Source organism: Platalea leucorodia (assembly GCF_965183815.1).
Source record: "Platalea leucorodia genome assembly, chromosome: 5".
Taxonomy (NCBI): domain Eukaryota; kingdom Metazoa; phylum Chordata; class Aves; order Pelecaniformes; family Threskiornithidae; genus Platalea; species Platalea leucorodia.
The window spans coordinates 78,065,775-78,078,408 of record NC_138827.1 but is presented as its reverse complement, the minus strand read 5'-3'; the positions used below and the strand labels follow the sequence as shown (position 1 = coordinate 78,078,408).

At 46.4% G+C, this 12,634-nt stretch overlaps 1 protein-coding gene across 1 annotated transcript in view; it reads right to left on the bottom strand.

Annotated features, from left to right (window-relative positions):
• The window catches only part of WIPF1 (WAS/WASL interacting protein family member 1), a 56,329-nt gene extending 44,394 nt beyond the window's left edge, over positions 1-11,935 (bottom strand). The window contains 1 exon segment of the mRNA XM_082312063.1: positions 11,855-11,935. The gene's annotated coding sequence lies outside the window, so the exon portion shown is untranslated.
• Between the last annotated feature and the right edge of the window lie 699 nt (positions 11,936-12,634).

Here is a 12,634-nt window from a genome sequence, read left to right as displayed (position 1 = left end):
TGGAACAACGGCTGAGTAAGGTGAGCAAGATCAGATCACGTGCAAGATCAGATCATGCATTTTTCTTTCATTAATATTTATTGAAAACAATATTCTCCCAAGAATAAACAGGAGAAAAAGAGCCTCAGTATATGAATATGTATATCCACTGCATGCCACATTCTCATTTAATTATCTATGCAATTACTATGAATTAGGAGAGTTTATTACTATGAATTAGGAGAGCAGTAGTTAAAAAAACTAACAGGGAATTGCAGGGTCCATGAAAAGCATCCAGATAACAGCCTTAGAGACTAACGGTCTCCATTTCCTTAGACAGTGAAAAATTCAGCCCCGTTGAGAGATTCTACATCTCACTCACATGTAAGGGGTACCTACACAGAACACATCCAAGTGAGATTGCTCACACCACTATGCCCAGCATTGGCCCTGGTCTGAAAGGATAACTTGCTGGCCATCAGGGAACAATTTCGATCCTCATTCACCATCTGACTACTTCGCGATGGCTTTCAGCGTGGAAGTCATTCAATGCCATTTTGAGCAGGAACTTTTGTCTTGTAGACCTGGGACTCATTGCACTTAGACTACGCTAAACCTGATAGAAAGCAATGTTTAGTCACAGCTCACCTGGCTTAGAGTTAAGCTGCTGATCTAGAAATAAAATGCCCTATATTGCCAATCACCAAAACCTGGTTTCATCAACTGCTGAAACCAAGTCAGTTACCAGAGACCGCACTCACAGGACAAAGCAACACCTCTACTTCAAAACAGGCATGGCGACATGCTGTTGTCCCCACAGCTAGCCAAATAAAAGGAGCTGGGTTTCTGATGCCTTGCCAGTGCAAGTCCCCACAACACGCTTGGGAACTGGCCATCAGGGTAAGCCCCTGAATGTGCAGGTTGAGACTGAGAGTGGAGGCAGCAGTTTGGTATTCTGGCTCAAAACAGCTTGGCACCAGATAGCCCTTATTAGCAGAAGCTCTACACAAGAATATAACTGAACTTGTAATCATCTGTCTGTATCCGACTGTGCATGCATTTTGTTCCTTCTTTCCTCTCCCCATAGCAAAAGGCCAGGTACTCAGTAGAGAACAGAATAATTAAATTTATAGCAAAGTATATGGCTTATGGCTCTGAGGGTGTTACCTGTGCACAACAGAAAACCCCATCTCTGTGTATTTTGAAGCATGGCTCTCTGAAAAGCTGCTGCTAACAGAGCAGAAATGCTTTACAGTCCAATTTCTAGACTATTCAGGAAAGCTGGCTGGCTCCCCTGCAAGGCTATGCCACAGCAGGAACCTTAGAGAACAGCGCAGAGGAAAGTGACAGGGGCCTTCTAAAACCCTTCTGCTCGGTCTGAAAAATTACGGCTGCCCTAGAGTGGGGGGGGGGGGGGGGGGGGGGGAACACGGGACGGGACTACAGCATGGGCCCCTTGTGGGAGACAAGAAGATTAGTCACAGGCATTCTGGTAGAGCCCAACGCTTCCAGTTGGTCTGTGGGCCACATCCCAAGAGAGCCAGCACATCCCGGCATGGTCCCTCACGGAGGATGAATTGTGAGCCAATACTCCGCGGCTCTCATCGGCAACGCCGTGAAGCATCCCCACACGCTGCGGGAGTCTAAAGGTGTTTCTTCACCCGCTTCCCTGTCGCCACGCACTGCCAGCGGGGGCTCGGCTACACCAGCTGTGATACAGGCTGTTTATACCTACTTGAGGCTTCACGATGTTAATAGTTTGGATTTAAGTAAACTTTGTGACATGTTTAACTTCGGGCTTTTTGCTGCTAAATGGGACAAAGACTGTTCTCTCAACTTCTAATGTCAAAGCCAGCACCTCGCATCACTCTTGGGAATTCCAGTTTTGAAGACCTTTGATTGTCCATGAGGCTATTTCCATAATTATATCCTTAAGAACTATTTTAAAAATCCCTTATTTTATACTTGCCCTTATACCAGACAGGAGTCCTTAGTGACAGGGTCCGAGATCCTGCACTGATGCCCATTACAGAAAATGACAGTGATACCAGGAGTCACGTGCTCCATTCAGAAATGACGAAACCAGGACCTGAACATGCCAGAATTAAATACAGAGAAGCGAGACTGCACTTTGTGACAATTTCACTGGACAGAACTGAGGTTTATTGCATCAAACATGCCTGCAGATACTCTGGGTTTTCTCCTCCCTGGTACAGTCACATCACAGCGACCCTCCAAAACTTTAGAAGAAAGATGTCAAGGGCACTGGAGCTTTAGAGCAGAAGAAAGAGTGATCCTACCTTCAGGATGGTGATTTCCAAAAATAATCAGCAGTGTCCACCAGAGAACAGGAGGAGCACCTCCAGAAGCCTAAAGGAAAACAGCCCAGAGGAAAGCCCTGGGAAATGCTGTCCTGACATTGCCTGGAGCAATCCAGCTCCACTGGTCTCTTCTCAGCACCAATCCCCCACAGCAACCTTACATCAAGGGCAGGACTGGACCCAGGGTTGCACCTACCAGCCCTTTTGCTAGTCCAGAGTGATATTACCTAGCTAAGAAATGGCAGTTGGACAGTTCCTTATCTCTGTATAAAGGGAAGAAGGTGAAAATATACTTTTTTTTTTTTTTTTTTTTTTAAACTTTCCCTTCTTGCAGGGTTTTCCATTCTATTTTCGTTTGCTTCTGTCCATACCTTACAGCAAAGGCCTGGGAAGCTGTAAATGCTGTGGTATTATATATCATGTGGTATCATTACCATGGTTTCTTCAATGCCTCATCAGTCTCGCTGATTAGTGAGTGGATGGTGAACAAACATATTTGTGAGAAGAATAAAAGCTTTCAGTCTAAGCAAAAAGGAGAAGTCATATACCACTCTTACTGTAAACAACTATAAATTCCATTATTCCTCCTAAGAGGAAATTTTCTTGGGGGACTTTTAAAGTAACACAAAGCAGAAGACAACAATGACAGTTCTTTCCCTTGGAAGCACAAAAATCCCTCAGTGTTCTCATTTAAGTACTGCACATGATGACATCCAACTGGGTTTTACCCTGCAATTCACTCACGTTATCAGGGATGTTCTGCTAAACAACTGGCGCATTTTAGATTAATAAAGAGGGAACTTGTCCAGTCATCTCAAGCTGTTTGTCAGTTATGGAACACTTCATTTTCTAGTTCCCTATAGCAGCTCAAGTTAATTTGTCTTCCTCTTGACTCCAGTCAGCATGCACACTTTTTTTAAGGACGCACAAATGAAAAAAAGATAAAGCTATAATAAAACTTGGAGACACTGATCCTGCAGAGAGCTGTAGGAAGAGGATAACCAATAAATGAGGAAATAAATATTGTTCTGGTTCCAATTAAGGGGACAAGTAACTATAAGTATGCAGCAACTCTTCAGACTAAGACGCTTCACTTTGAAAAGCATCATCTTATTTGAAATTAAAACTAAACACAAGAACATGGGTTGTTCATTTACACCCAAGGGACACTAGTCAATTCAATTAAGAATAATCTATTTAAAGTAAGTTGTGCCATGAAACAAGTTTTCTGTCCCTCCCTAAGCCACTTATTCAGATCAAATGCAGAACTTGTAGTTGAAAATACAGTGGGAAGGTCCAAGGGAGAATTACTTCCTTGTGGTTTGTTGCTGCCTAGTATTAAAACAAAGTTTTGGGGCTGTCTGCTGCCATTTGAGAGTTTCAGGTTCCAAGACGCCACCAGAACCATTGATTGGAAAAGCTGTACATTTAAGGAATATCCTTTTTCTTCGTTGCAAAGTAGTATTAGTCTGAGGTGGTTTGAAAATGCAACCTGCAGACAGGAACAACGATATACTGGTAGGTGTTGCCTCTGTGGCCTCAGATGAATAGCATTCTCTCTAAAACGGAAACAGTCATACTTGCATACCTTCCACCACACCGCATTGCTGTAATTTGATTTTTCATTTCATCCCATGGGAATAGAAAATGTATTCTACTGGGCATTGGTCAAATGCATTCCTTATCTCAGAGGCCTTAAAATCAAAGACAAGATGTATGACCATAGGAAAAACAAGAAGGAGCATCTGACCAAACAGAGATACATATAAAGAGCTCAATACATTGAGTCATACAAACTCACTTATGTGCATGAGCATGTGGTTTGTTTACTTACAACATATGCAACGCACAGCACCCTTTATGGTTTACATTTAATACTTCCTTTAAAAACTGTTTTCAGTAGCGTCAAATGCTAAAGTAAGAGTGAAAATTCTTTATTTTGCATTTCCATGCCAGAAAAAAAAACTTTAGGAAATACGTTAGGCAAAGTGGGTCAGTCAATGTTGGGTAAATTGGGACATGAGGAGAGCAGTGACTGATGTGATGGCCATGGGAGGACTCATGAGTTGGGGTAAATTAGAGAGGACTGTAGAGCTTAGTACTGCATGGCTGATGCTGTGTTTGCCAAACTGCAATCCAAATTGATCCAGAAGAGTGTCGAAGTAGTATCCTTGAATTACTGAGGAACATTTCCTCAAGTAGGAGGTGAGGGAGAGAATAAGCAATCCTATCCTTCCCCCCCCCTCAATATTTTTCATCATCCTATGTCTTTCTATCAAAAGGCTACCTAGCTGATGCTAGTTACACAAAACCAGTTACCACCCTGTTTAGGCTACTCATAAAAGGAAGGCTCCTGATTCAGTGCCACCCTCTTACAGTTCTGGAGTGCTACCTCAGCAGCTGGAGCTTGGAAGCTGCCTCCAAGCACCCACATCTTTCCTCGGGGACCAGGGTAATTTGAGGGCAGCTATAGGGTCCCACCATTTTCAGAGCCTGCCGGTGAGGTGAACTAATGAGGCACCATCTGTTGTTCCCAGCAGAAATAGCAGAGACACCACTGATCTAGGGCAGCAGCTCTCAAACTTAACTGCTCACATCACTGCTTTAAAAATGCAAAAAAAGGAAAGAAAAGACAAAAGAGTTAGGGAAAAAAATAGAAGCTCAGGCAAACTCCTCTTTCACTTCTTGAAAAAGGGGCCAGGGCACAGCTCTAAGCAACTGAGTGCACAGACTGGTCTGGAGGGACACTGTATCTGCTGGAACTCATTTTACCTTCTTAATTCCCAAGAACAAGTATTTTAAGGATCGTATTTTGCACATTTGATAACACTGCACTCACCTTTTCAGTCTCTCTTGCCTATGGAGATCTTTAAACCAGCAAAAGAGAAGACAAAAAAAAAAAAAATCTGAAAACAAGACCAGGGTCTGGATCAGAAAATTCATTACATAGTCCATGATTTAATACTCAGGACTACAGGAGATTAAGTTTTATATACTCTCAATGTTCAGTGGGAAGAAAGTCATGCTGCGGTGCACTGAGCCAGTGTTATAAACCTGGGGGCAGAGTCTGGACATGCCAGCCTTGGACTGTCCGTGCCAGCACACTCTCATGTGCGCTACAGGTATTTCCCTTGCCAAGAAATCCCAAGTTCTCAGCTCTACACATGCCCCATTGTAAAGACAGCTTTTCTAAGGTTTAAGAGTGTTGTATTCAGCCGTATCACTGAGCATGGCTAATCTGGAATACATTCACAAGCACTCACACTTGTCTTGCTTCCTCTGCAGCCAGGCATAGCACCCATACCTATCTTCCAAGCAAAGCTGCCCAGACAATTCAGCTTTATGTAGCTGGCAGGCTCAGCTGTTTCAGGGCATTACTCTGACACACAGCTCTCTTCACAGAACAGCAATGCACATGTATAATTGGACAACAGGTTGTGGTGACAATAAAATAAAACATTATCATATCTGATTTCTATGACTTAAAGAATTTCCCAACTTTCCGTGCCTGCTGATGCCCTCTTAGTATTTAGACACCCGTGTCAAGTGAGTTACAAAACCCATCTGTTATTGTGGTGAATAAGCGATGGACAGATCTGCTGAATGATGCAAGGCTCCACTGACTTTTAGTTATGCTTATGTAACTCCATAGTTTCACAGCTGCTACTAATAATTAGCAGATGACCTGCATAAGTGCTAGACAAAAAAAAAAAAAAAAAAGGGAAAGGAGAATCCTGCTTCATCACTTCAAAAACAAGCAACCAAAACAAGAGTAGTGATTTTTTTTTTTTTTAATCTGCCATGATTTCCTTTTTCTCCTCTCAACAGAATTCAGACAAACACAGCATAACGAATTCAGCATAACTTATAACTGAAGATCTGAATGGTGCCTTGTTCGTAGCATTTGGATTTGAAACACAGATGCAGTTAACTCACAGCTTAACTCCTTCCATGGTACTCTTTAAAATGCTGATCTGTGTTCTTCTCAGCTTCCAGATTTTAAAAAGTTTTCTTCAAGTGATTTCTATTTTTTTTTTAAACAAAGAGAGATTCAAACTTGGATTCAGTACACAGCTTCCTTTGCTCTTTTCCTCTCTTAAAAATAAGAGATTAATTGTTATGCAGCAAACTGGGAATAACATCACTTTCTAAAAATTTCCTTTGCAGCTCTTGTCTTTATTTCACCAAATTCTTTTCCAGATCTGGTGTTCTCAGTGTTTCCTGAAAAAGTCAACTGTTCTTTAGTACTAAAAATCCCTATGAATATGACAGATAAAGAAAAAAAAAAAGAAAATTATCTTTCAGAGGGTAAAAGTAGTCTCTATTGCTGAGTGATGTGAAAGTAGTTGAGTAGGGAAAGGAGATGGTTTTATGTTTAAAGACTACATCTTTTAGCTACTAAGGCACTAGTCTGCCAGTCAGGAGATTTATGATCCTCTCCCAGCACTATTACTGACGTGCTGCTATGAGACTTTGGGCAAAGTCACTTCCCCACACTATGCTTCTCTATGCACTTGAATTTTTGAAGCCTGAATGAAGACTTCTCAAGGCCATTTTTGGATGTTTTGAGACCACTTTTATTCCCAGATGTTCTGGGGACAGACAAAAGCAGCCATGCTTATCCAGTAATGCAGAAATATAGCATACAGCCAGCTGGAAGGAACTGCTGGATCTCATCTGGTTCAGAGCAGGGCTAACCTGGCTTAAAGCAGATTGCTTGGGCCTTGTCTAGTCCAGTTTTTAGACCAACTCCAAGGACAGAGACTCCACAATCTCTCTGGACAACCAGTTCCAGTAGTTGGCCACCCTCACCACAGAGACCTTATTGGCAATTTTCATAGGAAGCAGTACAAGGAGCAGAGGAATGCAATTTCTTCTTAGGGCTCACTCTGGTCCCATTAAGTCAGGGTCCAGGAGAATTCAGAGAGAAGCCTGCTCCGTGCTGCCTGCTCTTCATGGCAAAAGGATTTCAGCACTCAAGCACAGCATTCACCAAAAATATTAGAGAGGGAGGAAGAGGGAATCACCCCACTTCCTTAAGTTATCACAAAAGAAACATGCATAAGCTATTTTGGGCTTGCTGAAGCTGCTAAGAGCATTTATTTTAACTTCTGTATTACTTCCCATTAAAGAATATCCTGTAGTTTCTTCAGCAGGAGATATGTACTCAAGTTTAGCTCAAACGAGAAGGAGAGCCCTCTCATGGAAACACGCACTGGAGGAGAGGAGGGCCCTTCACATGGACTTTGTCCCAGGAAGTAAATGGCAGGAGCTACACACACACATGCACACTGAAGAGGTTAAAGATGAGGGGTGCCACATAAACAGCTTAAATCTTAGGAACTTTTGCTTCTGCAACATTAGTAGTTTAAGGAGTTACAAAATTATACATTTTAACTCCAAGTGTACTTATGTATAATTGGAACCAAATGTAGAACACTAACAAGGTTACAGCAGAGTTAAGTGCTACAAAACAGACTCTCAAACTACTCCTTGTGCTTCCCGTTTATCTCCTTCCAGGAACAAGGAAAAAGTTTCTATTCTGAACTCCTTTGATCTCTCAGATTTAGATGAAACTGCTCCCTCGCCACTTGCGTCTCCAGCCTTAGAGACACTCTTCGCTGATCTTTGTGAACAGAGTTGGATGAGGCCCAAGGACAGCTGCTCTTTCAGACCTGCGTGCCTGCAAGGCTGAAGAGCGGCTGCAGTATCTTTCAGAGCCCTGACGTTCAGGATTATTTCCACTGAAAAAAAAAATAATCTTTTCACGATTCAGATTTCACTTACAACTCAGCAGCAGTGGCATAGTGCTTGCAGAGAATCACAACGGAGTACTAATGTAGTAAACAGTTCATAGATTTCCTTCCCCTTCCTCTTCAGATATCTAGACTACATGTACATGTAGCTGGTGCTACTTGAGAGCCCTACACTGTTATCATACTGATCACCACAAGCATCCAAAATACTTTAAAAAAACCTTCTACTAAAGCACAATTCTAGATATCTTTATTGAATTTAGTTTTTAATAATCCTTTTTCTGGGCTATTTGCCAACTAACAGTTCAGCAGTTGTTATTATTAAGTAACAGACAGATTTTCCTGTAAATCTTTGAAGTAACGCGCTAAGCAACAAGTACGTGTTAGCTGCACACCCAACGACACACAGAACAAACAGCTGCCTTGAAGATTTGTGGCCACTTCCAGTATCCTCATCTTTGGTACTACCAAGATGTGTTCTACCAATCCAAAACTTAACTATCTCCCCATGTAAAGAACGCTCTCCCCACCCCTACTCAAATACAGCTAGCACCATGGGTTTTGAGCCAAGATACTCGACAGTCCCTTTTTATAACAGATCCAACAGACCAAGTATTAAGAGTGCACTGCACAAAGAAAAGGAGAAAGCGTCCGCATCAGAGCCAAGAATAAGAGAAGTCAGTAGAAAGAACACAAAAGCATTTAATTAGATTTGAATTTTGATAACACTTCATTGTTGTGAAGAAGCCACAATTAAGACATGTTTACCCTGGCAAAAGCATAAACTTCAAAGAAATCCTCTCCTCTCTGTTGCATCACTATTTCTCATGGTTTCTATACATAAGTCCATTATCCAGATGGAGACTCAATGTAGTTAAAAGCACAGAACATTTCTAAAGGCTGCTGTGTAAAGACATTTTACTAAATTGTATATATACACACCAAGAACAATATGTGTGCCTCCAAAGGAAACCTATGAATTCCTGTTGGTGTTGTCTAACAAATGTGACACGAGAAACTCTTTTTCTCCCTCCAAACTTGGTACAAGCAAGGCAGAAAACTAATAGCTGTTAGAACTTCATACACTGTAGGTAATGGAGGGCAATACTGCAGCGTGTTCCCTTCACAAAGGGATTAGCATTGCTCGTGCTCCTCAGTGGCCTCTCCACTGAAGAGAGTCCGGAGGTCATCAGCTGTAAAGGTCATACCTGTTGTCACAGGTGGGGAATTGCTCTTTCTATAGTGAATACCTTTTTCTAGATGCACACTTTCAATTCTGACTCTACTGCATTAGTAAAAGCACTGAAGCCCTGATGCAATTTTGTGATAACTTTGGGTTTCTCTTAAAAAGAAAAAAAAAGTCTAATAGTCTTGTAGCAATGCAGCCCCCAAAGACAGCACCTTGCTACCTAATGCCACTCAGAAAGTAGTGCAATGCTGTCAGCATGTGAAAGTTAAAAGTGTAATTTCAGTAGAAATACTAAGGCAGCAGCAATAAAAGTTAGGATGCAGCTAGAGAGCTTCAATTGTTTTAATTCCCATTTGCTGGGGTGAGTGATTTCAAAGCAAGAGGCAGGGGAGAGGCAGCACAGGGCTGATAGGGGACTTTTGTACAGAGGGAGTATCTGCTGCTCCTCCTCCCCTCTCTTTTTCCAGATATTTTTAACCCAGATTGCTGAACCTTTCAGCAATTCAGTTTACAGCATAACCCCACAGACAACTGGGAGAGGCTGAACGAGCTACATTACAGGGGGAGGAACAGGTGAGCAGCAATAAGAGGCAAGAGAGGGGTGGGAGGGACAGGAGTGGAGGCAGAAACCCCTAGGCTGCCAAGCGCACTGTGTAGAGTAACCACAGCCTGCAGAGCACAGACCCTGCCCCGAAGAGCTGGCATTCCAGTCAAAGCCAACCACAGGAACTGCCGTGCCTCTCGCTTCACATTCCTCGGAAACTTGTCTTAACCAACTATGGAAATAATCGTTTCATGTACAACATGGAGAACTATGCATTTGACAGGCAGATGCTAAGGGCAACGTCCTGCTCAGCTCGAGGTCAGAGGATGCTGAAGAGCCTAGAAGAGTGAGGCAGAAAGACACACATAATGCTTGAGGAATGAAAAGAGAGGAACAATAACAAGGACTCAAAAGATACAACCTCATATTTTTAGGATATTTGCTCTTGCTCTAGCTAAACAGATCTTTAAACAACATTTGTGCACATATAAAAAGCTCTTCCTCTCCATTCGTAGCTTTTCTCTGCCCCCCCCCGCCCCGATTCTCTCTCGTACTCTCTTCCTGAATCTCCCTTTCTGCGCCTGTCGTCCCCTCACGTGCTCCCACTGCATGGAGGGCAGAAGTGCTCTGCAACAGCTGTATTTCCTCCCCGCATGCTCCTTCCCCTCGCCCGCTCCGGCGGAGGGGAAAGCACACGCCAGCTCAGCCTGCTGCCAGCGCAGGTCCCTCCACAGCAGCGCTGCCGTCCCTCCTGCCTTTATTGAAGGCAAGGGGCTCCCGAGCTGGGCACACCGTCGGGAACATGCAGAGGTCAAACAGACTCCGAGAGGACCTCCTCCTTTTCACACGGCCTCTTAGGCCTCTGCACTCTGCTCCCAGATTGGGCTTGGAGGAGCTAATAGACCGAAGAAATGGAGAGAAAAGTAGAAAGAGAGTGAAAGAGGGCATGAGCAAGGAGCAAAAACACACTGCCCATCCTCTGGAGGTCAAGACAACTGAGAACAGCTACTTATTACAGCTGCTTATTACAGCCTAAGAGAGCAATTTAAAAGTACCCCACAGTGGGTTCCTGAGCAAGCACCCCGTAGTGCCAGAGACAAGTGCTGCAGCACTGCTGTCGAGGCCTGAGCAGGGCATGTGGTAGCAGCAGCAGAACACCTGCTCTCCGAGAAGGGATTAGTCCTGCACTGCAGAAGGTGTTTGTTAAAAGACGAAGCACAGCCATTAGAGTAGCAGAGGCAAACAAAGGGGAAGACAAGCTAAAACTTTAAGACTGTTTACTTGAGGTTTCCAAACTTCACTCCTTCAAAAAGCCCCCAAGAGCCAGCTCAGAAGGCAGAGACCTGCTTCGGTTGCCTCCACCATAAAGCCTAACTACAAGGCTCACCTCGACATTTGCTGCAGATTAAAGCACTTGAGGGAAAAAAGCTGCAGCACAAACATCTGCATGAGCGCGTGACCGTAATGGCACCCTGCTTGGGTGCCACACGTGTGGGCAGCAGTGTGTGCCCCTGCCCCAGCGTGGCTCTCCCCACCCTGCCACGCCAGCCGGGACTTCACCGCCTTGGCTGTACCACAGCAGGGATGGACGTGGATGCCACCAGCCACCTCCTCGGAGGTCCGGGCAGAGGCACGGTCAGAGCTGCCAAGAGGGACCGGGGGCTGCGTCCGGAGGCCAGCGCCATCCTCCATCCCGGGCACACACCCAACCCCGGGGAAAGCGGGAAAGCGAGGGAGAAGCAGGGAGGGATCCCAGCCCCGCGAGCACGGCTTCGGAAGGCAGGAGGAGCGCGTCCCAGCCCGAGACAGAGCGGTCTGGAAGAAAAGAGAGAAAGAGAAAACAGGCACGAAGCGAGACCCGGCTCCCGGGGCAGGGGCAGCCGCGGACGCTGCGCCGCCGGCCGCCCCGACCCTTGTACCCGCGGGGCCGGGGGGTGCCGAGCCTCCCCCGCGCCGCCGCGGCCCTGCCCGCCGCGCACGGACCCCCCGCCCCGCCGGCAGCGGGAAGCGAAGCCCCGTCCGCGTCCGCCTCCCCCCGGGCGCCGCCGGCCCCGCGCCCCCTTACCGCGCTCCGGGCGGGCTACGCGGCGGGAGGGGAGGGCAGCTGCCGCCGGCGCTCCAGCCGCTGCGGCGGCCGGGACATGTCGGGCCGGGCGGCTATTTATAGCGGCAGGAAGCGGCGCAGCGGCTGGGCTCCGGGGCTCTGGGGCGCCGCTCTCCCGCCGCCCGCGCCGCCGCACATGCCCCGGCCCCGCAGCGCCGGGGGCGGGCGCCGTCAGCCGGCGGTCGGTGGGTGGGTGTCCGCCCCGTCCCCCCCGCCTCCCGCGGTCGTCGGCCCCGGCTAGCAGGCCCGGCCCGGCCCGGCCCGGCCGGCGGAGCCAGGCTTTGCCGAGGGTGGTCCTGTCCGGGCGGCGTGGGGGTGCTGGTGATGGCCGTGCCCCCCGCCCGTACCTGCGGTCCTTCTGTCCCAGGTGTTCAGTGGAAGCTAAAACCAGTCAGAGTTAACGAGAGAGCCACATTACAGGGAAAGGTTTTGAGGGTCCCAAGTGCTAACGACCTGCACTGTTACTGTTGGTAGCTTTTCCAGGGATTCGTCCTGTTCAAATCCTCACCGGTTCCCTGGCTATACCCATTACCGGCAACTCCGCTTTCGATGACCTCTTGGCCTGCGTTGCACCCGCTGGCAGGCAGCGCCGGCGGGAAGAGGTGCGCTGCGCCCTCCCGCTCCTGCTGCCCCGGCCTTCTGGGAAAGCCGCAAGCCCCAAAGGCCGTTAAGCAGGGCCTCCTCTCACCCCGGCTCCCGGTGCTCTGTTTGTCCGCAGAGCTCTCAACATGCTTCATTTTC